Source organism: Chionomys nivalis, chromosome 11, assembly GCF_950005125.1.
Source record: "Chionomys nivalis chromosome 11, mChiNiv1.1, whole genome shotgun sequence".
NCBI lineage: Eukaryota > Metazoa > Chordata > Mammalia > Rodentia > Cricetidae > Chionomys > Chionomys nivalis.
This window is the reverse complement of record NC_080096.1, coordinates 24,660,859-24,684,860: the sequence shown is the minus strand read 5'-3', so window position 1 is coordinate 24,684,860 and position 24,002 is coordinate 24,660,859.

Below are 24,002 nucleotides of genomic sequence, written 5' to 3'. Positions count from 1 at the left end.
AAACGCTGTGTATCCCCACAGTGACAGAATCACAGTTGTCGAAGCTTAGTGCCTTTGTTTCACTGTCACAGAGCAGTCATTGTTTATTTAGAAGTGTTACTTTAAATACAGGCCTGTGTAGCATCACGGGAGACGCAAACAGAAACTGCTCCCGAATCGGTTTCTACCCTCCTGAATGCAGAACACTCTGGGAGCAGTCATGTATATTACCCTATGGTGTATATTTCCTGGCTCTGTTCCAGACTGCTTGAGGAAGACTCTGTTCACTGGGGGATAAGAATTCAAAGGAGTAAATTTGAGCTAGGTTTGGTGATTCATGCCTGTGATCCTAGTATTTTGAGGTACGAGATCAGGAGTTCAAGGTCATCTATGGCCACATAGCAAGTCTGAGGTCAATGTGGGAACTTGTCTTAAAAAATTTAGGGGGAGGAGCTAAGTTGAATATTAAATCTGCACGTATTAAATATATATGTATAGCAAAACTTAACATCAACCATCTGATGACAATTGTTGGCATTTATTAGCAAAATTATGTTTGGGAAAGAGGGTTTGTTCCCACATATAATTTATAGAACTGAAAGCACCTGGCGATGATCAAGAGCTTAGGTATTGGTTTTCCTTTTTTTTTTTTTAATTTTATTTTTCTATGCTAAGACTACACTAGTTTCCGCTGGGACATTCCGAATTTCTGCCCCGATAGCCTTTCCCCACCTTACCCTGGGTATCAGTTTGCAGGGGAGGAAGAGTTGGTCAAGGCTTGGGAGGAAGCAGAGGATGGGATGTGCCTGGACTGGGGAGTTTCGAAGGTTATCTAATGTGAGAGTCTCCTTCAGGGGGCCTCCTTAGGAGCTTAGGGTGGGTGACTGCAATCATGTGTTTTCTTTTCTTTTTAAATTTATTTATTTATCGTGTATACGATATTCTGTCTGCATGCATGACTGAGGGCCAGAAGAGGGCACCAGATCTCATTACAGATGGTTGTGAACCACCATGTGGTTGCTGGGAATTGAATTCAGGACCTTTGGAAGAGCAGGCAGTGCTCCTAACCACTGAGCCATCTCCCCAGCCCCCAATCATGTGTTTTCAACACCATAGATTTAGGTTGCAGTGGCAAAGACTCCAATGGTTGGGTCTCCTGTCTTTTGAACCTCAGAATTGGTCTGTTTTTTCTCAACATTTTGTCTTACCTTTCCTCTGAATTTAAAATTTCTTTCGCCACTATGTCCCCTAATCCTACTGTTTTCCATCTTCCCTAGACTTAGGGCCAGTAACAGCTCTGGGTCAACTCACAGGGTCTCACACCAGATCAGGACCATTTGGGGCCTGGTAGCACGTGAAGCTATAGTCCATGGGTGTAGGTAGAAGGGGACCTTGGGCAGAAAGATCAGATGCAATGGTAATATTGCATTGTGGGCCCTGGGCTTTCCTCTCTGACCTGGTCTTGGTAGAGAGGAAAGTCCCCCTTTTTGGATGAACCCCTTACTTCCTTATCCACATATTCCATTATAGTCATGATGGTGGCCTGGGGGGTAAGGAAATAGACATGTCCTTCTCCTGCTCCCTTCCCTCCTTCCTCCTGGCCTAGGAGTCCGGTGAGGAGAACAGGAGGGTCAGTTTTGGACATATGTCCTCAGACTGACTCCTGCCCAGCTTGCCTGCCCTAGTTTTCTGGTCACGGGCTCCCAGGCTTTTAGACTTCTTTTACTGAGAGAGAATAAGATTCATACTCCGGGGGAGCAGGCATTTTGGCTCCTAGGTGCTTGCAGGAAGTCGCCTTCTGTATATGGATAAAGACATTGAAGTGAGGAAAGGGTCTTCAACTGGGTGACCTCAGGGTCCAGTCAGTCAGGTTGCCTTCGACTGGCTTCCTCCTTCCCTGTGCTCCTTGGTGCTCTTCAGATACCCAGAATCCTTTGCCCAAAGGCCTTTGTACCTGCAGTTTCCTCCTGGAACGCACCCCTCCCCCACTCTCAACCCTTTAAGTATTGCTCAGCTAGCTTTCTTAGGGTATTTTCCCCGGCCATCTTATTCATCTAGAACTGCCTTCTTAATTCCCCTTCCCTGCCTTCTTTTTGCACAGTACTTATCGCCGAATACATAAAGAATTAATTACACATTTTTAATTGCCTTGTCTTTCTCACTAGGGCATAAGCTGCCCCCCATGGAGAGGGAATTCTGTCTATCTTATTAAAAGCACTATTTTCACCTCCTCGAATGAGGTCTGGTGTTTTGGAGGCACCAGATGAATGTTTGTTGAATGGGTGTCAACAGGCCTGGTCAGAATGGGAACGACTGTAGTATGGACTAGCAGTTCACTGACTCAGCAGAGTATTGGACATCTCTGAGCTGGTGACCCCGACTCATTGGTTCAGAGAGGTGTCTGATGGCTGGAAAAAGCCTGTCTATCCTGAAAGCCTCAGCCTGAACCTTCTTCAGCAGTCCTTTTACTTTCTAATCTTTCCCTGTTCCCCTTCACACTCCACCAAGTACCCACAACTCTGCACCTCTCTGAGCTGGCAGAGTGCAGTCCCCAGTCCTGGAACCTCTGTGAAGGTGGGACCTCACCAGCCCAGAGTAATCCTATCAGGGAGATCCACAGTTCTAGAAGTCCTATTGTGTTAGATATTTCTTGGTCACTTGGACCAAATATTTGGCAGGAACAACCCCAGGGGAGGATTGATCTTGGCTCATGATGTTAGAGGACCCCGCCCATGGTCATCTGATCAAATGCACTTGGATAGACCATCACGGTGGTGGGGGTTTATGGTGGACGGGAAGTAGAGAAAAGGAAGAATGCAGGAAGAGGCCAGGGCAGACATAGGCAGTAAGAATGCATCCTGAGCAACCTGCTCAAAAAACTTGGCCTTCCTCTCTGTCTCTCAGCTCCTCCAATAACACTATCTTGTAGGCATCCATTCCACAGGCTGGAGCCCTTGTGACAGAATCACCTCCAGGAAAGCCCTCACCGGAAGTGTGCATTCCTAATCTAGGGAGTTCTTCAGTTGTTCTACTTAATAGTTAAAATTAACCCTCAAGAGTGTCTCCTATAAACTTTCTCTTTCTTCTGTATCTTTCGTTTGTTACTCTTGGAATTTGGCCAGGAGAAAGCAAAAGCCCATGTCATGAGAACTCCCTTAGGGCATCTTTGTGACCTGGAAGAAATTCCTGGTCTGCCATGGGTGGCCAGCTTTCTAGGGTATTGATAAATCAAAGGCAATTTGGGCAGAAGAGAGAAGCAGACACTGCTGTGTCCAGCCAATTAGCATTGTGCCCAGGGCCTTCTCAAGTGAGCATCTTCACTGTAACGATCCCGGGCCCATGAACTTCTCACATGCATTGCCTTGGAGACGATTTTCTTTGATTCACTCATAGCAATGCATTAAGTGCTGATTTGGCTATGCGCAAAGAATACTGCCTGCTCAGGACTGGATTCAGGCCCCACCCATTCTGTACCTGCTGACTAAGAGAACAGGCTTTCTCACCTGGAGTTACAATCCTTGCAGACAGAATATGGCAGGAAGCTGCCCTCCTAGTGTAGGATAGAGATGGGTCAGTGTTTTCTTTAAAAACAACTTGGTAAAATTATTTTTAAGTGTGTGTGTGAACACGTGTGTGAATGTGTGTACACGTGCACGTGTGTGTGTGTGTGTGTGTTGTGTGAGTGAAGGTGTTCAACTAGAGATGTTCAATTTTCCTGGAGCTGGAGTTACAGGTGTTTTAAGCTACCTGACATGGCTCTTGGGAATCAAATTCACTGAGGTCCTCTGCCAAAGCAGCATGCACTCTTTCCTGATGAGGCTGAGCCAACTCTCCTGATCAGTGTTTTAATTAGGGTTCAAGGATCTCAAAAATGAGAAACCCACTCATGAGAGATCAGCCGCAGGGTTTGTTGTAGGTAAACTCAGGGATTTTAGGTAAGGGATGAGCAGGCAGGATTTGAGGGGCCCAGCGCATCACCAGATAGACACTCAGCACTTTGACTCTAGGGTTTTCAATTTCAAGGTTTTGTTTTGTTTTTTTTTTTCCCTCTGTTAACACACCCAAATTGCGACTTTGGGCCATGGAGTTGATGAACCTCTCCACTTTGGATCTCTGTATGGTCAGGGATCCAGCAGGGCCCAGGAGTCTTTGGGAGGAGCTAGTGGCACTGATTGAGTCCAGGAAACCAACAAGGGATGCTGGAGATCTTGGGACTGGCAGCGGAACATCCTGAGTTCCTGCAGACCTGGAGAGGGGAGGGGACAGACAGCATTACTGAACCTGTACAGGGATATAGAAGGGAAGAAGTTATGGCCTAGGGTAGAGGATGGCAGCCATAGCCAGTGGAGCCTGGGAGAGAGAGAGAGAGAGAGAGAGAGAGAGAGAGAGAGAGAGAGAGAGAGAGAGAGAGAACAGGCGATTGGTTCCCTTGCATCTCTGCCCAGTCTCCCCAGGTGTTTCCACAGGTGCCACATTTAGGTGGCAAAGCTGACCAGAATCCGTGTGGGGGGTGAGTAGGCAGTGAAGAATTCATAGATATGGAGCAACCTCTGGAGCATGGAATGGGAAAGAAAGAAACAGAGATGTCACAGTGACCTTATGTGGCCTCTCATTTCACTCTCTGGTTGAGGGAATCTGATTGGAGTGGCTCTCATGAAGCAGCGCCAGAGGAAACTTCTGAGATGATCATCATCTTTGTTCTCAGGTTAAACACACCAAGCGATGCAGGCTCAAGGGAACACAGACCAAGACGCCAGTGCTATTGTGTCACAAATGACCAAGACCCCTGGGCTAAGGTGAGTGGCCTTCCCTGGCTGTTTTCTCAGGGATGTTCCTACCTGGGCTAGGGGTATACACGCGTCTCTCTGCAGCTTTTAAACAGGTGTCCTAATAGTGTGTCTCTTCATAAATCATCAGAGCATTTTAAAAATGATGAAGACTTACATACGAACACATGAGCATCTTTCCAAATGTGTGCCCGCCCAGCAGAACACTGTTCCTGACATTTTGCTGGACCCAGTATGGATTCTGTGCCTGCATCCATGACTCTATGATGGTCCTTTACAAGGTTCACAGCCTGGCCTAACAGGTATCTTACTCTTGATGTATGCTTGCTTCATGTTTTGGACTTAGCTGGACTTAAGGCGGCACTGATATTGATATTGAGAGTCCCATCTTCTTCCCAGGACAGGCCAATCTTGCCCCAAGAGATCTCTAAATAGAACCATACTCATACATGGGAGGCACTGGCCAGCATTTAAAGACCCAGAGACTTTCAAAGGAAGAGGATCCCTGTGGGAGGAAGTTCTCCTAGATCTAATCTTTGGTGATGGATGGACCCTTCTGAGAGTGCCTTCTAAGTCCTAGTTGTACCCCTGTCAACACAGAATCAAACTGGAATGGCTTTCCAACACCAAGGCATAGCCCAGGCTGTCTTGGTGTGATTTGATCCTAGTTGGTTTATCGGGAGTAGAGGGATCACGAGAGTTTGTCCAGAGGCCAGCATTACCCCCTATATATGATACAGGGAATGAAGAGAGGCTTCTCAATCAGGGAAGCAGCCATCCTGGTGTCAACTGTGGGGGCAAGGCACCGGCTTTAAGGCCCTGTCTTGGAGCCACTGTCTAGACTGGTTCACTATCTGTATGGGCTAAAGTCATATGGTTCTGCATACCATCTGTGTGCATGGTGGTGTCAGCTGGATGTATAGATTGGGTTCCAGCTGTGTAGACTGGATTGCTAGCCAGCTATGTAAACTAGTTTCTGTCTGGGTGGACTGAGATGCCAGCCATGAGGATTAAGGCACTAGCCAGTTGTATGGATCTGGATGCCAGTTTTATTATTATTATTATTGTGGTGCCAGCCAAGTGTAGGAATGGGAGACAGGCATGGTGCTCAATGTGATGGGAAGTCAGGTGTGGGGAGAAAGAGAGAGAGAGAGAGAGAGAGAGAGAGAGAGAGAGAGAGAAACCAGATGTGGTAATGAGGAGTCAGTGTGGGGGAGAGAGAGAGAGCCAGGTATGGTGGGGGGAGATTCAGGTGTGGGGAGGGAGGGGTGGAGAGAGATAGAAAGAGAGCCAAGTATGGGGATGAGGAGCCAGGTTGGGGGACAGGGTCAGGTATGGGAATGGGGAGATGAATGTAGGATTGGGAGCCAGAGAGTGGGGATGAAGAAGTCAGTGTGGAGTCTGGTGTAACTGGGTCTAGCTATGTTGATCAGGATCCATCTGTCATAAAAAAGGAGCCAGCGGGGCAGAGCAGAGACTGGAAAACCCCTCTGTCTCAGCTGCCCGCTTTTCTATCTGTGCTGCTGTTTGTGGATCAAGAAGTTTCAGTCAGCCAAGGTCACTGACTCAGATCAGCTTTGCCCCGTGACTTCTGTTGTAGAACTGAGGATGTGTCTGTCTGGCAGGAAGAAAAGAAAATGCCCCTAAGAATAATAGAATGTCATTAGGAATGGGCCAGATTTTTCAGAATTATATTTTCAAAGCAAAGAAAGACTGTTTATGTCAAGATGTTCATTCGGTTGACAAATATTTGTTGAACGCCTACAATGTACCATTGTATGAACTATATCACCCAGACCAGGTGGCCCAGAGCCAAGATAAAGCACCTGGACTTGGTTTTCTATTTGTGGAATTCTACAAGTGTGGACTCCATGGCTGACACCAGGAGGCAGCAAGGAGATTCTGACTGTTGTCCCTTCCTTCTCTTTGGCAACAGTCTTCACCCTCAATCTGAAGAAGCCAGTGACAGAACTGGGACCATTCAGCAGGTGCCATGAGGAACCCCGGTAGAGGCAGTAATAGTAGATCTAAGGGGGGGTACCTTGAGGAGATGGGAGTTGCTAAGGGAAAGAGGCCAGTGCCCAGCTGAGGACACCAGAATGGGTCTGCAAAGGGAGCAAGTCCCTGACTTGTCCAGGCACCCAGCTCAGTTGCTGCTCTTTGCAACCATACCCTAGAACTTTACTATATTACCTACCTTAGAAGAACATTTGATGGTTGTTTCAGAGATAGCCGAGCAAAGGAAGATATATGTATAAATGCATGCATGCAAGCAAGCACAGGTGTACATGCACACACACCACACACACACACACCACACACATGGCAATCCATAGGTGTCAGAACCCATGGTGATACTGAATCCTGTACATGCTATGGTTCTTCCCACTATATATAAGGTTTAACTTGTAATTAGATCCAGCAAGAAACTAACAATAACTAATGCTAACAAATAAATTAAAAGTTATATGAATGTGGTCTTTGCTCATACTGGATTGTACTTTTAGACTTGACTTGTCCACAGGGAGTTGAAAACACAGAAGATAATAGTTTAGATGGGGAGAATGCTTGTATCCTCACTTCTTTAATTTTAAAGACTTTTATGTATATAGTGGTTTTTTGGCATGTATGTCTATGTAGCATGTGTTTGCAGTGTCTGTGGAGGCCAGAGAGGGTGTCAGGTCTCTTGGAACTGGAGTTATAGATGGTTGTGAGCTGCCATGTAGATACTGGAAATTGAACCCAGTTCCTTTGGAAGAGTGCTCTTAACTGCCGAGACACCTATCCAGCCCCTAGAGAGTCAATTTTTTTGTCATACATGGAGGTTAATGTTCCACAGTTACCACAAACACTGAGATAGCGGATTGTGAACCACTGCTTCGGCTGTGTTACCCCCTGGGGAAACAGGGACTTCTGTTCCTGCAGCCCATAATCCTGGTCCAAGGAACCCATCATTGCCTTTCATTGTTTTTCTCTTAAAAAGGTCAATTATTTCGTATATAGCTATCAATGAACATTGAACTCATAGCCAGTAGTCCAGTTCATGCTTGAATGAAATTGTCCTAGCACACATATTTTTTTACCGTCATACATGCTGCTGGCTTCTTGTACTTAGGGACACCTGGCCTTGCTTCAAGACATGCTTGGGACCATATTAAAGAATAAAATGATCGAGGAAATGCACCAAAATGCAAAGGACAGTGACACTAAGACAGACAATGGTGAGGACACTGTTTACAGTGTGGGGGCTGAAGACAGAGGGCAGAGGATGGCCTGCTAGACCCCTCCAGAAAAACATATGCACTATTGAAAGGAAGGGCCTGCTGTTCTACATGTGGCTAATAATAATAATAGTGAGGTTCAACTGTATAGCATGGGTAGGCACGCCTGCATGCACATATGTATACACACATGTACACACAGGAACACACATGCAAAGACATGCACACAGACACATAGAAACATAGGCATGCACACAGACACACATTCACACACACAGACAGACAGACATAGACACACAGAAATAAACATACACACAAACATAAACATGCAAAGAAGCACATGCACACACAGACACATATACACATACATATAGGCATGCACACAGACATACATACATGCACACACACATACACATGGATGGACATACACAGACACACAGAAATATGCAGACAAACACAGAAACAGACACAGACATATACACACACATGTGCAATGACACACACACACACACGCACACACAACTTATTCTGAAGCTGTATTTTTATCTAGAAGTAGAAGGACCCAATTAGACATTTTCTAGCAAGCTGAATATGTCGACATGTGCCCATAATTCTAGCAACCAAAGACACAAGGGTCTGGACTTGGAGACCAGCCTGGGCTGTGTAGGCACTTTCTCAAAACAGAAATAAAAAAATAACATGAACATTTTCTGGCATTCCATAGTGGAGTCCTGGGAAGATGAGACCTGTTTCATACAAGATTTTTTAAAAATGAATTTCAGTGATCTTGAGTGGGCTAAGGGAATGGTGGATGCTGGCATTTCTACTCTGCAGTCCTATAGTCCCACTGGGCTTGGCAGTAGACTCTAGGAAGACCTTGCCAATTCTTCGCAAGAGGACAGGAGAGAGCCTAGTGTGACTATGGTACGCTTGGAAATGAATACATAGGAAACAAGAGGTGCTAGGCCTTACAATGACCCTGGGAGAGGGAATCCTAGTAGACACTCAAACATCTCTGGTGTAGAGTGTGCAGAGACCTTGGGGCCCAGCCTGGGATAGTGCATCCCACACTGAACACTATTTTCTGCTTCTATAAGCAGATCACCGGGCATGCTCTCAACTCTCTCAAACCTAAGGAGATTGGAACTGCCACCTCGCCATGGGGCATGCTCTCCACCACCTCAGGACTGAGGAGTCTGAAACTGCTACCTAGCCAGTGTTATAGAGACAGAGGGACACTTCTGGTCATGCACCCAGGGCTGTGTCAGGTCCTAGACCCTCGGCGAATAAAAAGGTGTGTAAAGTGATCTCTGTTGGGTGTTTTTCCTTGGTACTCCCCTGGGGTGATGATCTCACCTAGCTCCCTTTAGGTGAACAAAAATGATTTCATGTTGGTGATAAACTAATAATGGCAGCTGCCATTTTTGAGTGTTAGTAAATATCAGGTATTGGGTTGTTTGGTTTTTTAGTATTACCTTCATGAGAATAACAAACGTACTTGGGTTTCTGCCAAACACTTCATTTTGAAAAAAATTTAAATGCTAGAAAAACTGAACGACAAGCATAGTGAGCAACTGATACTCATGTTGGGGTTCATCAATTAATATTTTGGGCTATCTACCTATCATCTATCTCTCTATCTATCTATCTCTCTATCTATCTATCTATCTATCTATCATCTGTCTGTCATCACCTTTTATGTATCTATAACCTATTTACTACCTGCAACCAACCATCAATATCTATTTTTGGCTATCATCTATCTACATGCCTCTCTATTATTTATAAATCATCTGTCCGTCTACCATCAATCAATCAATCAATCAATCAATCAATCAATCAATCACCAATCACGTATTTACTATCTCTCTCATCATTCTTTGATGAATGACTTAAAACTATCTTATGGACACAGAGTCACTTTACCAGTAAGGGCTTCATCATGCATCTCCTAAGAATTAATCCCTCCCCTAACACCCGTAACAACATTACCATGATCAAGAAATTTTACCTTGTCTCATGGTCATCTTGCATGTGCTCCATTCTAAAGTTTCACGTACTGAATCTACAAATATTTAATGAGACTTTGAAGGGAAGGCAGTATTCTTCCTTTCTGTTTGTTCCTCCCCAAAGCTACCATTTCTTCCTTTTTTAGCTCTTTTCTCCAGTTATGGATTTTATGTTTGGTAAATAACTTGTATACTGTACCGTCTTTTAAAACCTACTCATCATTTATTAACCCCATTCTATGTAAGATGTGGCTTTATTTCTCACGAAAGTACTTTCCTCACCCTGCCAACACGATGGTGCGTCCTGGCGATAGTATCAGCATTTAGCACCAACAACATGATCGTATTATTTTTTGGCTGAGTTATTACACACTGCCCTGTGCTTGTATTTCCTTTATTTTACAGTTGTGCTAGCTTATGGTTGTCATGATTTGTCACTTATTTGGTTTTCTATGTAGGGATCACTATTTCATCCCAAGTTTTCTGACAGAATTGTAATTTTCTCTTTAATATGTTGACACGAATTGAATTATGTGGTGGTGTAATTCTTCCCTTGGTCCTCCTGCTCTACCCTGGCCTGTCGCTCATCTGTCAACCTGGATCATCTCTGCACCGTCAAACGGGGAATTCCCTTAGACTGCTCCTGAATTAAGTCATTTGTTTCGTGGATCTTGGGCATTCTCTGTTTGGATTTACCCTCTCGCAATGGCGGAGAGCGCCCTTCAGTAATTTTTCAAGTAAGGAGTCAGAGCGGACAGTATTTCTGAGCTTGTGTATGGGAGAGTGGGAGATGATTTTCCACTAAAGCCTTACACTTGGTTGATGGGTTGGCCGCCTATCAAAGCATGGAGTGGCTGCGAGTGTCTCTGCATTGTTTCTGTATTCCCATGTTTCAGGGCTGAGGGGGAGGAGCCGGGTGCTGTTTCTCTCCCGGCCTTTGGGACATCATGAGCGAAAGCTGTTTCCATCCCCTGCTGTGGCACCAAGTGATGCTTTGACTCTGGAAGCTCAAGTGTTGACTTGCTGCTTCAGTAACCCCACCCTCTGGTTCCCGGAGCATCTGCCATCCCTCTATTTCCCCGACTTTCTCTCTCTGAAGTCATTTGGTTCTCTTTGAAGACTCGTTCCTCTTAGTTTTACAACCATCTCATTGAGTTGTTTATTTCTGTTACAATATTTTTGATTTTCAAGAACTCTGTTGAATGTTTCCTCTTTAATAATTGTATGTTCTGGTTAAGGATACAATGGTTCCTCCTTTATCTCTGAAGATATTAATTATATGGTTGTTTTCTCCTTCCCACATTGCTTCTATTTCCTCTGATTTTTTTTGTCTACGAGGCTTATTTTTAGTCATTTGAATCCTTTCGAGAGAGGTTCTTCAAACATCTGGTGGACCTCGATTGGCCTTTATCAGTGGGAGGCCTTAAAATTCTCGGTGGAAGCTTCAGAATGTGCGAGTTATGGGCTGGGGGCTGTCTATAGGATGCTGGCTGGGGTAGGCTCCTCTACATGGCCTATGTAAAGGTCTCTTCTGTGGCATTGGTCAGTTGCTACCTCCCCAGCCACACTGTGGCTAGTTAAACTCTGTTCCTTTTATCTTCCCGTACAAGACTGCCCACCATGCTGCCCTACCCCTCCTGACTGACCCCCAGAAGCAAGCAGTTTAGATTCCCATACAGACGCTTGCCAGGAGTGACCCCGCCCATCAGAGCTCTGCTGCGGTTGTCTTTCTCTCCACACTTATTCTCTTGCTCTATATTTCCGGGCAGAGTTAGCCCCTCCCTGCTCTTATCTCTCACGCCCCCTTTTCGGCTTTCTGTAGACACCCCATATTCTGCGACAACTGGGTTTCCTGCTCGCACCCCACAGACCCCAGTGTTTTCCCAGGCATTTTTAAAATTCTCTTATCTTGTTTTGGTCTGGTTACTTCCTTTGGTGAAGTCTTAGCATTTGGGGATGATAGAAAGATAGCAGTAATACTGTGTATTTTCATCCGTTGCTTTGTTTCTACTGCAAAATTTCTGAGCCTGGGTAATTTATAAAGACTAGAGGTTATATAGCTCACAGTTCCAGAGGCTGAGGACTCCCAGAATACTATACTTGGCAGGTGTCAAGGATCTTCCTGTGTCATACACTGGTGGAGAGTGTCACATGGTGAGACAGGGCAGTTATGCATCAGCTCAGATCTCCCTCAGGAAGCTGTCAGTCCCATTATGGAAACCCCATGTTGATGGTCTCATCTTAGTTACTTCTTCAGGATTCCATTTTTTTGGGGGTGGGGTGGGAGGGTTTGAGACAAGGTTTTTCTGTGTTGCTTTGGTGCCTGTCCTGGAACTCGTTTTGTAGACCAGGCTGGCCTCGAACTCACAGAGATCCTCCTGCCTCTACCTCCCAAGTGCTGGGATTAAAGGCGTGTGCCACCACCGCCTAGCCCAGGACTCCACTTTTAAATTCCATCAAGTATAAATCTGGGGATTAATTTTCTACATAAGTATTAGTGGATTTATTCAAAGTGTGGCCCCTCCAAAAAAAAAAAAAAAAAAAAAAAAAAAACACTCATGTAGCCGGGCGGTGGTGGCGCACGCCTTTAATCCCAGCACTTGGGAGGCAGAGGCAGGTGGATCTCTGTGAGTTCGAGACCAGCCTGGTCTACAAGAGCTAGTTCCAGGACAGGCTCCAAAACCACAGAGAAACCCTGTCTCGAAAAACCAAAAAAAAAAAAAAAAAAAAAAAAAAAAAAAAAAACACTCAAAGTGTGGTCCCGTGATTCTCAGAAGTCAAGGAAATGTTTCAGATCTGCTGTTATTGCAGGAATCTGAACCCAACTCAGGGACTTACCCTTTGACCAAGACTCATACAACCGCACAAAACTCCCCACTCCAGATTGCCCATGATGCTTCTCAAGAATGGCAAACACAGCCATGTCACCAATTATTTATGCCCCCTACAGCCAGGATGGCTCTATTGCCCAGAAACAGGAGGAAAATGCTCAGCCTAGGTGCCTTTGGGCTTTCTCTGCAGTCATCTTGCTGGGGAGCTCTCGGTTACAGCAGAAGGTTCCAGGTGGATTTAAGGTTTCCCAGAGTCATTACACCTGGACAACTTGAGTTTATCTCCAACAGACCGGGAAACTGTCAAGCTCACATGAATATATTTTAACTAGGGCTGAGATAACAATTTATACGTTCCCTCTGGTGTAACTTTCTGTGAGGACTGGTAGCCGCCTCCAGTGCTTGTTAAGGTTGGGAGGTCTTAACCAGGTTCAGTCGTATGAAAGGGTTCTCTGATCAATTAGTGATGTCTGCTGTAGGCAGTTATTCGCCAGCCCAGAACCAAGAGAAAGATGAAAGAAAAATGTTCTAAGACTGTGTTTCCCAAACTTGGCCGATGCTAAGAACTACTTGGAGGTACTTGTTAAAAATAGATTCCAGGTTCGTCACCAGGAGATATGAACTCAAGCGCTTTGGAGTGAGGTGTTGGGAGTCTGAGCTTAGCGAGCACTCCAGACAAGAGAGCCTGGAAGCGTGGTTCTGTGAGAAGGTCAGTCTTTAGGACTCCCTGCTGCCCAGAGGAGGACACACAGGAAGGCGAGGCAACAGAAGCCTGTCCCTGGTGGCAGGGGTGCAGAGGAGAAGGGAGAATGGCTCAGCCAGGCTCCTATACAGACGTGGGTACCCTGAGTAAACCTTCAGATCTAAACCAATGATCCCTGAGTAGCTCCAACTGCTCAGCACCAGTACACAAAGAATAATGAATTGTCAAGTTTTATAAAAATACATCTCAGTGTCTTGCTTAATTTTCTCATGTCCCCACCCAGACCTCTGTCTTGCTTCTGTCCACGCCAGGTTGCAATGATCTAGAGAGGCCCCAGAGGAGTGTGGCTAACTGTGTGAAGAAATTGCAAACATCTGTTTGTAAGTCTGGAAAACCAAAGGCTGAGAAGGAATGGGCTCTCTCCTGGATGACAGGCGTATCTTCAGAGGGGGCTCACCAAAGGCATGCTGGGAGAAACCTTCCATGGGATGTTGAGCTGTGTAAACAAATTTCAATAAGTTTGTTAAAGGAGATCATTCCAGAACTGGTCTCCTTACCTTCATGATACAAGAGCCCCTATGAAGAGACACGCTTAGCTTGTGCCATCTGCCCTTCTCTGTTTTCAACCATGAGCCACGCATGTTCTCAGTTAGGTCAGGGGAGGGTGGGGCTCACACGCTGAACTTCTCATGGTACTGTGGCTCAATACCTGGCAGAAACAACTTAGAAAACAAAGGGAAGAAAACTTTCCTTTGGCTCGTGGTGTCAGAGGAATTTCCATTTGTGACAGAAGCCTATCATTACAGTGCAACCCAAGAGGCACAGAGGAGGCCAGAACCTTCAGATGCCTTCCCCTAGTGCCCTACTTCCTTCTAGGATTGGTGTCCCAAAGAGTCCATGACCTTCCTAAATAGCTGGAGTCCAGCTAGAGTCCAGGGGCTCGAACCCATGACCCTATGGAAGACACTTCCGATTCAAACCGTATTTAATGGAAAATCCATATGCCTATTATGCAACCAAAATACCTGGCATTTACTGAGCAGTTGGTATATACCACCCAGTATTATTTATTTATTAGTGAGCTTATGTGCGTATCACAGTGTGCATGTGGAGGTCAGAGGACAACTTGCAGGAGTCAGTTTTCTCCTTCCTCAGTGTGGATCCCTGGATTTGAACTGAGGTCTTCAGGATTGGCAGCAAGCACCTTCACCCACTTAGCCATCCCACAGCCCCACCCTCATTTATCTTAAACCTTCTATATGTTAGTGTATTTCTTCCTCTCTAAACTCCATGATGAAGGTACAATTGTCATTCCTCATTTCATAACTGCGAAACAGGGGCACAGGAATTACGGCATTGTCCTAAGACCCTAGCCTCCGTGTGAACTGGAGGTTTCTGTGACAGTCCTGCTGGGAATCGGTTTGGAGACTGAGCTGCAGAAAGAACGTGGCCGCTGTCTAGACTTCTCTTTCTTACTTTTTCTTTCACTTACCCTAATGGAAGCTGTGTTGGTTTGAATAGGGATGGTTTGATTCATTGATTCGATTGCTTGGTCTTTAGGGAGTAGCATTACTTGACGGGGATCAGGAAGAAGGCGTGACCTTGTTGGAGTAGGCGTGTCACTAGAATTTCAAATGTACAATTTAGGTCCAGTGTCTCTCTGCCTTTCTCTCTTTTCCTAATGCCTGGTGGTCCACAGGTAGAACTCGCAGCTGCCTCTCCAGCAGGGATGCCTGCATGCTGCCTTGCTTCCCGCCATGATGATAATAGACTAAGCCTCTCTGTGTAACCAAGTCCCAGTTAAATGCTTCCTTCTATCAGCCTTGTATTGGTCAGGGCATCTCTTCACAGCAACAGAACCTTGACTGAGACAGAAGCTAGATATTATGTGTGAGCTGCACAACAGAAAGGCCAACATGGCAGGAAACAGAGATCCTTAATCCAACAACCTCAAAGAATGTGATTTTGCCAACAGTGCCATGAGTGAATTTGGAAGTGACTGAACTTGGAGGTGACTGAGTCCCAGGAGATGTATGGGAAACTTTGACCCATGTCTTAGCTCGTTTATTGCAGTTGATGCACCAGAGCTCTACAGTGTCATTACCTAAAAGTGTAGTGTCATTACCTAAAAAAGTGCACAGTAGGGCCACTCTTTGTGCTGCACATTCTGTGGGTATTGGCATATATCCCTCATTACAGTTTCATATGTGAGAGTTTCGTGACCCTAAAACCCACTATTCCCTGTCCATTCCAAAACTCTGGCAACCGCAAATCTCATGGCTGTCATAGTTCTTCCTTGTTCAGAATAACACGTAGTTGGAATCAAACCATTTGGAGACTTTCCCATTGGCTTGCTTTGCTTTGCAGCGTCTGATTTTTTTTCCTATCTCCCCACAGCTTGATAACCCATTTATTTCTAGCACTGAATAGTTTTCCAATGTATACACATATCATGGTTTGTTTATTTATGTAGCTGTTAAAAGACATCTTGGTGATCAATAATGAAGCTCCTGTAATTATCTGTGTGATTCCTTTTGCTTGGGTGTCTACTTACTTACTTGGGTAAATGCTAAGGAGTTATGATGGCAGGATCATATGGCAAGAGTGTGCTTAGTGTTACGAGGTCCTGAAAAACTGTCTTCAGAATGTCTGCACCGTTCTACATTCCCATCAGCACGGAAGGAGTCCCTGTGGCTGCAAGTCTGTGTTGTAGGACTCAGGAAGTTCTATAGACATGCTCCTTAAGAATCAGGGAGTAAAAAACTCACGAGTCTCAGGAAGTCCCTGAAATTTACCAAATGCACAAAACGCCTTCTCCCATAAGGTTCTCCAAGATGGGAAAAGAGAGACATTTTCTGACCTTTGCTTCCTGCAAGTTGTAAGGGGCTCCCGGGTTCCAGCTTTTGTGAGCCGTCATCTATGCAGGGGTGGGGTGTTAGTGACGTAGATGCCTTTGAGTCACCCATGCTGCTGGAATTAAACACAATAAACTCATCAGTTTATTGTGGCTTTGGTGGTATTGTTATTTGGTTTGTGGTCAGTTTCCTGTCTGAGGTGTGTAGATGTCTGTCTGTTTCTTCCCAGGATTAGTGCCACACAACAGTGCCCTTGCCAATTCTGGATGATGCCAGCACTTTGCATTTTTGTTCCCTAACAGGCATGCAGAGGCATTCCTTTCTTTTCGCTCATAATTACTCACCTCTATGTAAAGTTGTGCAGTTTCCCTGGGCTTGTTTGCCGTTTCTCACCTTCTTTGGTGCATCCGTTCAGATCTCTAACCTCTCTTGTAATTGGGCAGTTTGTCATCTTACTGTTGATGTCAAGCGTTCCTTGTGTATTTCGGCTACAAATCCCTTACCAGTCACATTTTGGGTGTCCCTTAACTTCTGTTCAGTGGTTCATCTTGTCCATTTCTTAGCAGTCTCTTTTTCAGAGCTGCCTCTATTGCTTTTGTTCTTTCTTTTCATGTGTATGTGTGTGTAGTGTGCACCCATAGAGATCCAAGAACGATGCTGGGAGTCACCCTGGATCACTCTCCACCGTAATCACGGAGGCAGGAGCTCTCAATGTGTACCTAAATTTGTTTTTATAAGCATTGATAATCAGTTGTCCCAGAATCATTTGCTGAGAAAAATATCCTTTCTCTATTGAATTACTGTTATTCCTCTGTTTGAGACCAATTGGCTACGCATTTGTGGATCCATTGTGAGCTCTTGACTCTCTCCTGTTAACCTGTCTATGTATTTCCACCGGTGCCGTGCTGTCTTGATTATCATAGCTTTTCACTGAGTGTCGAGTCTGAGAACACATCTCTGACTTTTGTTCTCTTCCTGCAGTGTGTTGGTTTCCTGGGCTGTTTGCTTCTCCATATATACTTTAACATTAGTCTGTCACTAAACACAAAACGTGGGAATTTTTGATTAGGCTTGCATTGTATCATAAATCAGGTCAAATAGAATGGACATATTTTAAAAGACCTTATTGAAAGATAATTGACTTACAAAACGATTCAAAAGTTAGCATTCAGTGTATGTGGTGTGTGTGTTTGTGCGGGTGTAGAATATTTGCGTTTATGTATTGAAAGGTTTGTACAGGGGCTGGAGAGATGGTTCAGAGGTTAAGAGCACTGGCTGCTCTTCCAGAGGACCTGGGTTCAATTCCCAGCACTCATATGGCAGTTCTCAACTGGCTGTAACGCCATTTCTAGGGGATCTGACACCCTCACACCAATGCACATAAAATAAAATTAAATAAATAAAAAATAATTTAAAAAGAAAAGCTCGTACAGTTGTCACTGTGGTCTAATTCTGGGGCATTTTGTCCCCTTACAAGGAAACTCCTCAGTTACTCCTCATACCCATGCCCCTCTATCTTTATAGGTGTTCTTAGTTTGGACATTCCTGGACATTTTACTTGAGTGGTAATTTCAAATAATGACAATATGTAGTCTCGGTGACTTTTTTTTTTTTCCATTTAACATCATGCTTCAAGATTTATCACATCACAACATGGGCTGCTGTGTCATTTTGGTATCGCACTAGCCGTGGGATAGCTGTGGAGGCTCCAATTTCTCCACATCCTTGCAAGATTTGTTATTGTGCACATGCGTGTTCATGAATGTGTGTGTATGTGCATGCATGCTTGTGTGTATGTATGCCCTTACCCATCGTATACATGCAGATGCCTGAGATCAATGTTGGGTGTCTTCCTCATCATTTCCCTACCGTAGGTTTTGAAGCAGGGTCTCTCCCTGAACCTAAGCAACCATTTTTGGCTAGACTGGCCGGTCAACATGCCCCTGGGATCTGTCTGTCTCTGCCCCACAGGACTGGGGCTACAGATGGGGGTCACTATGGCTGGCGTTTTATGTGGGGGCTGAAGATCTGATCTACTTCATGCTTGAGTAGCAATCCCTTTACCTGCCGAGCCATCTCTGCAGACCCTGGTATTGCTTGGATTTTAAATTATAACATCCTATTAGCTGAAGTGGTGTCTCATTGTGGTTTTGACTTGTATTTCCTTAATGAGCAATGATGCTAAACACCTTTATGTGCTTGTTGGCCATTTGCATTTTTCCTTAAAAAATTGCTACTCATATCATTTGCTCATTCTAAAATTGGGTTATTTGTATTTTTATCACTGAGTTATAAGAGGTTTTGAAATATATTATGGATCTAACTCTCTTATAAGATAAATGGCTGGCAAATATTTCCCACCATCCTGCAATAGTTTTTTTTTTAACTTTCCTTTCCTGATGGTATTGTCTATAGCACCAATAGTTTTAGTACTGATGTCTATTCTAATCTTCCTATATTTTTATTTCACCATTTATGCTTTTTTATGACATCTAAAACGCTATCACCCAGTCTAAGGTGGTGCAAATTTACTTTTGGTGTTTTTGAGTGCATATTTAAAATCTACCATCAATTATCAGTTTTACACTAACTTTGTTTATAATTGAGGTGGGAGTTAAGTTTATTCATGTGCCCTGGGGAAATCCAGTTGTCTCTGTTGCACTTGCTGGACGATTGCTTCCTCTCTGTTGAACTGCCGTGGTCCTCTTGTTCAAAATGGGCTGACTGTTAACATAAGAGTTTATTTCTGTCCTACAGGTTCTGTGCTGCTGGCTTCTTTGTCTGTCCTTCTACCAGGACTACACTGCCTTGATTGCCCAGAAATTCCGTGTCAGCTTTTGGAATCTCAAAATTTGATCTTTCCAATTTTTTTTTATACTTCCTAGCCATTTCGTACCTCTTGAATTTCATGTGAATTTGAAGCTCTGCTCTTCCAGGTCTGCCAAAAAGAAGCAGGCAGTTTGACAAGGATTATGGAAAATGGATACATAAAGTGGGAAGCATTGCCATCTTCCTAGCATCAAAACCTCCAATCCACGAGGTCCCTCCATTCCCTTAGAGATGATTTAGTTTGTTTTAATTTTTGTGGTTGCACAAATCCTATTCTCTTTTGTTAATTTTATTTCTAAACAGTTTATTCTTTTGGATGATACTACAAACAGAATTTTTTTCTAACTTCATTTTCAGAATGCTTACTGCGGTCATAGAAAAAAAAATTATAGCTGGGCAGTGGTGATGCACGCCTTTAATCCCAGCACTAGGGGGGCATAAGCAGGCAGATCTCTGTGAGTTTGAGGCCAGCCTGGTGGACAAGAGCTAGTTCCAGGATAGGCTCCAAAGTTACGGAGAAACCCTGTATTGGAAAAAAAAAAATTGTGAGTGATTCATGTGTCCTATTGAACTCCCTTTGCTGATTCTAATAGATTTAGTGGATTACATGTGTATTGAAATGTATATGCACATATACACATGGATGCATGCACATATGTGTACATGCATGCCATCTGGAATAGAAATGCTTGATTTCTTATGTTTCAACTTGACTTTCAAAAAATGCCTCTTCTTTAATTTTCTTGCCTAATTCCTCTGGCATAAGCCCTAGAAACCCTGTAGCAGTACTGAATAAATGTGGCAAAGATGGACATCTTTGTCTTGTTCCTAATCTAAGGGGAAGAGCACCCAGGCGTTCACCATAAAATGGTCTCCTGGCTGAAGCTTTCTCTTAGGTACCCCTTTAAACCAAGTCAAGAACACGTCTATTCCTAATTTGTTCAGTAAATTTTCATATGAAGCAACATTGGAGAAGGGGGTGGAAAGAAACAGGAAGTCTGCTGTGAAACTGGGCCTCCTAAAAACATCGTGGAAGCATTGCCCAGGAAACCCCAACAGCCCTGCTGCCCAAACAAGACCTGGTCAGGAGTGATACCAATGACATGCTGTCATAGGAGGAGAAAGTTCACTGGGCCCCAAACCTAGCCAAGAAACCACAGGCAACTCTGGAATGCTGAGTGGGAGAAATAGCATTCCCCAGGCTAGAACCCTCAGCTGGTATCCTGATGCCATGTGTTCAGCCCTGAAATGATACAAATCAGTAGCTTAATAAGGGCTGAGTGGGTCCTATTTATACATTTAGCAATACATATGGGGTGCAAGTAAAGAAAAAGGCCATGAATTTGAGAGAGAGCAAGGTGGAGTACCTGGGAGGGGTTGGAGGGAGGAAAGGGAAGGGGAAAATAATATAATTAGATTTTAATTAAAAAAATACTAAGTACGACAAATAAGCAAACAAACAAACAAAAGAATATTAGGGGAATTGGTCAGCAGGTAACGCTTGCTGGGCAGGCTTGGGGACCTGTGTTTGTATCCCTAGCACCCATGTGAAAAACCAAGCGTGGGTTCACACGACCTGTAATCTCAGCTCTGAAGAGAGGTGGAGGGTATGAACAGGGGAAGACTGCAGGGGTTGACAGCCAGACATGCTAAAAGTAGTGAGCTCTAGGTTCAGTGAGAGACCCTTCTCAAGGGAATGATATGGAGATGGATAGAACACTTGTTCATTTGGCTTCCCAACATGCATGCATGGACGCGTGTTCATGAGCTCCCCCCCCACACACACAATCTCACACACACTATTAGATTCTGTCAAATACTTTTTCATATAATTTGAAATGAGACTTTTGTTCTTCATGAATCTGATATATTACTCAAATTGAGTTTCAAATACTAACTCGCTTACGTTCCTAATATAAATCTCATTTGATCATGGTGTATAATCCTTTTTATATGCTGCCGCAATTGGTTTTCTAGTATTTTGTTAAAAATTTATACAAATGGCTCAGTTGTTGAAAGCATGCACTATTATTGTAGAAAACCTAAATTCGAGCCCCAGCATCCATATCAAGCAACTCACAACAGCCTGTAACTCAAGCTCCAGGGGGCCTCTGTGCTCCAAGGGCACTCTGCACTCACACACACACAAACCAATATACACATGATGTAAAATAATAAAAATCAATCTCCAGAATTTTTATGCCAGTATGTTCATAAAGGTGATTTGTAGTTTGTTTGTTTTTCTTGTGATCTCTTCATCTCAATTTGAAATTAGGGCATATTTGTGTGTCACGGAATGAGTTGGGAGGTGAGGTTCCTGTTCACTTTTGGGAAGATTCCATGAAGGATTGGTGTTCCTTGGCTGACAGGAGTCACCAGATGGTGACTTCTGGGGAAGCCATCTGGAACCGGCCTTCTCTTTGTAAGATGTTTCAAAATTGATAATTTCATCTCTTGACTTACTACGGATGTTAGTCACATTTTCTACTTTTGGGGTGAGTTTTAGTAATTTGTCTTCTTAGAAATTTGACAATTTCAGTTAACTTATCACATTTGTTGGCATACAGTCAGTCTTAGAATTCCTTTATAATTCTTTTTATTTCTGCAAGGAAAATAACCTCTTTTTGATTGGGGAATTCATTCCTGTCTTGGTTATTTTAGCTACAGGCTTGCCAATATTACTGATTTTTTTCAAATACATTACATTTTAAGAAATATATTACTAATTGAGACAGGGTTTCGTGTAACCCAGGCTGGCCCAGAATTTGCTATGTAGCTAAGGATTATCTTGAACACCTGATCTTCATATCTCTACCCCCCCAAAAACTAAGATTATAGGATTACGTTACAATGCCTGGTTTGATGTCATACTGGGGATCAAACCCAAGCTTCTGTGTGCACGATAGGCTTTATAGGCAAGCTGAGCTGTCCCCAGCACAATTTTACTGATACACACACACACACACACACACACACACACACACCTATGTGTGCATTGTGGAGAGGCGTGCACACATATGGTACGGCATCTGTGTACGGTACCTGTGTAGGGGTTAGTGAACAATTTTGGGCGTGCGTCCTTGCCTCCCACCTGGTATGGGACAGTTTCTATTGTTATTGTTCACCTCTTCAGCCTAGCTGGCCTATCAGCTTCCAGGGAGTCTCAAGTTCCTCCTCCCATCTCACCGTAGGAAGGCTGCGAGGACAGACGTGTGCCACTGGGCACCCAACTTAGGTTCTTAAGCTTTTACGGCGGGTGCTTTACCCACTGAGCTGCCTTCCCAACCCTTGCTACTTTTTAAAGAATCATCTCTTGGTTTTGATTTTCTCTGTTTCTCTATCCTGGGCTTTTGGTTTTCTGCTCTAGTCCTTATTATTTCACTCTTTCTGTGAGTTTTGTGCTCAGTTTTCTCTTCATGGTTTGGTTTCTTGAGGATGTTGAAGCAGGCCACGTGTTCTTCCTTTTGGGATTACAGCGAGTCTTTTTGCAGCTATGGCTTTCCCTCCATGTGCTCTGTGAGTTCTGGTTGCTGTGCTTTTGTTTCCATCCATCACAAGGTATTTATGAATTTCCCTGTGACATCCTTTTCCTCCCTTGCTTGGTTACCTGTATGTGACTTAATTAACACATCTTTGTTACATCCCCAAATTTGCTTCCATTTTGATCTTTGATTCTGAATGGTCAGAAAACATCCCTTTCCCTTTTCATTCCAATCATTTAATAGTCATTGGCCTTAATTTGCAGTCTACCAAAAGGCCTATCCTAGAGAGTGATCCATAGGCTCTTTGAAGAATGCTGGTGTCATGTGACATGCTCTGCAGTGTTTTACATCTTGGTGGCTTCTTGCATTGTCTCCTTTCTTCACAGCCTCCCACCTATCTGTTCTGCTGACCATTGAAAGCCAACCTTGCACCTATTATTAAGGTCTCCAATTATTAGAGTATTATCTACTTTCCTTTTCAGTTCTATCAGTTTTTGCATATTTGTATCTTCCAGGTGAACTTCATTACCATTAGGAAACATTCTTCTTTGTTTTTAGTAATATGGAACCCCTGTGTACAAATAAGCTGGGGCTTGAGAAGTTGTCTCCAGGGCTGCCAGCCCGCCTGTGCCCAGTGTAGGACTCCTGCCCTGAAACTTGGGGCTAGGAGGGGAAGTTTAATCCTCCTTGCAGCATCAAACGTAGTAGAACTTCTATAGCATAGAGGAGGGAGGTAAGAATTCACAAAAGTCTTCTCCTGTCAGAATGAAACCACAGTCCCAGGCCGGGAGCTGGAGGTGAAGGGAGTCATTTTCTTGGTCATACTAGCTTGTGTAGCGTTTGTACAACATAGAGCTGAGGGGGTAGTCAGAGACAGAGTGGATTTGGGATCAAGTGTTATAGACTCTTGATTCTTAATGAGACTTGGCAGACTTGCTTGGAGGCATTTTCTTCCTTTGCCTTATGCTTTTAGGGTAATTTCCAGGGAGCTTAAACATGTTTGTTTCTTCAAGTGGTTGTTTCTTTGGAGAGAGTTTTCTATGTTCCTCATTCAACTTTTCAGGGAATCTTCTCCCCCGTGACAATTCTCTAAAAAGAGGTAAGTGGGACTAAGCGGACTATGCTTTGGTTGAGTACCACCTTGAGACCTCTGACGAGTGAGGTGACCATGGCCAGGATTGAGGACAAACAAGGCACGGTCCTCAGCATCAGTCAATGATACAGAAATAAGAGCCGGCTGCTGTGTGGCCACACATTCGCCTTTTACGTCTCATAGAGATCAATCTCATTATTCAGCAACTCAAAA